The sequence below is a fragment of the Moschus berezovskii genome, chromosome 4 (genome assembly GCF_049115385.1).
Source record: "Moschus berezovskii isolate FMDL1 chromosome 4, NW_MosBer_1.0, whole genome shotgun sequence".
In the NCBI taxonomy this organism is placed as follows: Eukaryota; Metazoa; Chordata; class Mammalia; order Artiodactyla; family Moschidae; genus Moschus; species Moschus berezovskii.
This window is the reverse complement of record NC_142463.1, coordinates 79,701,890-79,705,474: the sequence shown is the minus strand read 5'-3', so window position 1 is coordinate 79,705,474 and position 3,585 is coordinate 79,701,890.

The following is a 3,585-nucleotide window of genomic DNA, read 5'->3' as shown; positions in this document are numbered from 1 at the left end:
TCATATTATGCTGTTTATTACGTCTACAGAATAAAAATGTCTTATTAGCACAAAGGCTGGAGGCAGAGATAAAATATACTGTCATAAAGTTCTCATAAAAGTAGTGTAATAGTAAACTGTGATAAATTAAAGCTATGGACCACAAAGCAATGGGCTTCCTTGGTGGCTCAGTGGTAAAGAATACACCTGCTAATGCAGGAGACACAGCTTCAATCCCTGGGTTGGGAAGATCCCCTGGAGCTGGAAATAGCAACCCACTCCAGTGTTCTTGCCTGGGAAATTCCATGGACAGAGCAGCCTGGTGGGCTACAGTTCCTGGGGTCACAAAGAGTCTGATATGACTTAGCAACTACTAAAAACAAAAACAAGTAAGCCAACAAGAAGGATAAAATGTAATTGCTAAAAATGTAATAACCCAAAAGAAAGCAGAAAAAGAGGAAATATAAAGAACAGATGGGATTATCTCACACCGTATAAAAAAATTTAACTCCAAATAGACAAAGACATAACCTTAAGACCTAAAATTGTAAAACTCGTAGAAGAATACATAGGGGAAACCAATAAAGGACTAGCATCCAGAATAAAATATACACACATTTACATATGAATATTATATATATTGAATATATACATATATATATATAGAGAGAGAGAGAGAGAGAATTTTACATGCGTGCCTCCTAAGTTGCTTTAGTCAAATCAGACTTTTTGTGACCCCATGGTCTGTTCCCCGCCAGGCTCCTCTGTCCATGGGATTCTCCAGCAAGAATACTGGAGTGGATTGCCATTTCCCCCTCCAGGGGATCTTTCCAATCTAGGGATCGAATTCCTTTCTCTTCCATCTCCTGCTTTGGCAGGTGAGCTCTTTACTACTAGTGCCACCTGGGAAGCCTGTATAAGTATATATATATATATATATATATATATTTCGAACCTGCATCTCCTGAATATATAAATAAGTTGTGGCAAAATCTTACAATAAATAAACATAACCAAATAAAACAATATGGATTAATTAAGCAAAAAACATAATTTTGAGTGAAAAATAGTCAAATATACCATTTGATTATATTTAGGGGCTTCCCAGGTAGTGCTAGTGGTAAAGAAATTGCCTGCCAACGCAGGAGACACAAGAGACAGGAGTTTGATTCCTGGGTTGGAAAGATACCCTGGAGGAGGAAATGGCAACCTACTCCAGTATTCTTGTCTGAAGAATCCCATGGACAGAGAGGAGCCTTGTAGGCTACAATCCATGAGATGACAAAGAGTCTGACTCGACTAAAGCAACTTAGCAGGCATACATGTAAAATTCAAAAGCTGGCAAACAAAACAGTGTTCTACTTAGGGTTACATAAATAGGTATAAGGGCTTTCCCAATGGCTTAGCAGGTAAAGGATCTTCCTGCAAATGAGGAAACACAGGAGACGCAGGTTCGATTCCTGGGTTAGGAAGATCCCCTGGAGGAGAAATGGCAACTCACTCCTGCATTCTTGCCTGGAAACTCCCATGGACAGAGAAGACTGGTAGGTGGCCTACAGTCCATGGGGTCACAGAGTTGGACATGACTGAGTGAGTAAGCGTGCATATAGGTATAAAATTTGGGGATTTTATACCCCAAAGAAAGGGAAAGGTTAATGCACAATCCAAATATTGTTGAATCCTCAGTAACAGAGCTACAATCAGTGAGTGGCATCTAAAAGGGTTTGAAGAGCAATAATGCTCTATCTGAGGTTATTGATATTTCTCCCAGCAATCTTGACTCCAGCTTGTGCTTCTTCCAGCCCAGCGTTCCTCATGATGTACTCTGCATATAAGTTAAATAAGCAGGGTGACAATATACAACCTTGACGTACTCCTTTTCCTATTTGGAAGCAGGCTGTTGTTCCACGTCCAGTTCTAACTGTTGCTTCCTGACCTGCATACAGGTATCTCAAGAGGCAGGTCAGGTGGTCTGGGATTCCCATCTCTTTCAGAATGCTCCACAGTTTATTGTGATCCACACAGTCAAAGGCTTTGGCATAGTCAATGAAGCAGAAATAGATGTTTTTCTGGAACTCTCTTGCTTTCTCCATGATCCAGCGGATGTTGGCGATTTGATCTCTGGTTCCTCTGCCTTTTCTAAAACCTGCTTGAACATCTGGAAGTTCACAGTTCACATATTGCTGAAGCCTGGCTTGAAGAATTTTAAGCATGAATTTACTAGCATGTGAAATGAGTGCAATTGTGCGGTAGTTTGAGCATTCTTTGGCATTCCCATTCTTTGGGATTGGAATGAAGACTGACCTTTTCCAGTCCTGTGGCCACTGATGAGTTTTCCAAATTTGCTGGCATATTGAGTGCAGCACTTTCACAGCATCATCTTTCAGGATTTGACATAGCTCAACTGGAATTCCATCACCTCCACTAGCTTTGTTCGTAGTGATGCTTTCTAAGGCCCACTTGACTTCACATTCCAAGATGTCTGGACACCACCCTTAGGGCAAAAGTGAAGAGGAACTAAAAAGCCTCTTGATGAAAGTGAAAGAGGAGACTGAAAAGTTTCGCTTGAAGCTGAACATTCAGAAAACGAAGATCATGGCATCTGGTCCCATCACTTCATGGGAAATAGATGGGGAAGCAGTGGAAACTGTGGCAGACTTTATTTTTTGGGGGCTCCAAAATCACTGCAGATGCTGATTGCAGCCAGGAAATTAAAAGACACTTACTCCTTGGAAGGAAAGTTATGACCAACCTAGATAGCATATTAAAAAGCAGAGACATTACTTTGCCAACCAAGGTCCGTCTAGTCAAGGCTATGGTTTTTCCCGTGGTCATGTATGGATGTGAGAGTTGGACTGTGAAGAAATCTGATAGCTGAAGAATTGATGCTTTTGGACTGTGGTGCTGGAGAAGACTCTTGAGAGTCCCTTGGACTGCAAGGAGATCCAACCAGTCCATTCCGGAGGAGATCAATCCTGGGTGTTCATTGGAAGGACTGATGCTAAAGCCGAAACTCCAGTACTTTGGCCACCTCATGCAACGAGTTGACTCACTGGAAAAGAGTCTGATGCTAGGAGGGATTGGGGGCAGAAGGAGATGGGAACGACAGAGAATGAGATAGCTGGATGGCATCACCGACTCGATGGACATGGGTTTGAGTGAGCTCCAGGGGTTGGTGATGGACAGGGAGGCCTGGCGTGCTGTGATTCATGGGGTCGCAAAGAGTCGGACACGACTGAGCGACTGAACTGAACTGAACTGAATGCTCTATCTCTTCACTTTAATGGTACATACGGGTGCTCACTTGCTGCCCTTTAACGTGTCCATGTTCATCTGCATTCACTCTTTCTGTGCATACTGTATTTTACAATTTATTTTAAAATTGCAGATTCCAAGGCTACAAAAGAGATATTTCAATTCAATAGGTTAAGATGGCCCCAAGATAAGTAAATATTTGTAAAGTTCCCATGGTGATTTTGATAAAAGTAATCTGAGGACCACACTTCAAGTATTTGCTTATTATTACCATGAGTTTGAACACTTTGGTCTTGGGACTGACATTACAAAAAGAATTACAACATGATTAAAGGAGGCAACTTATAATAA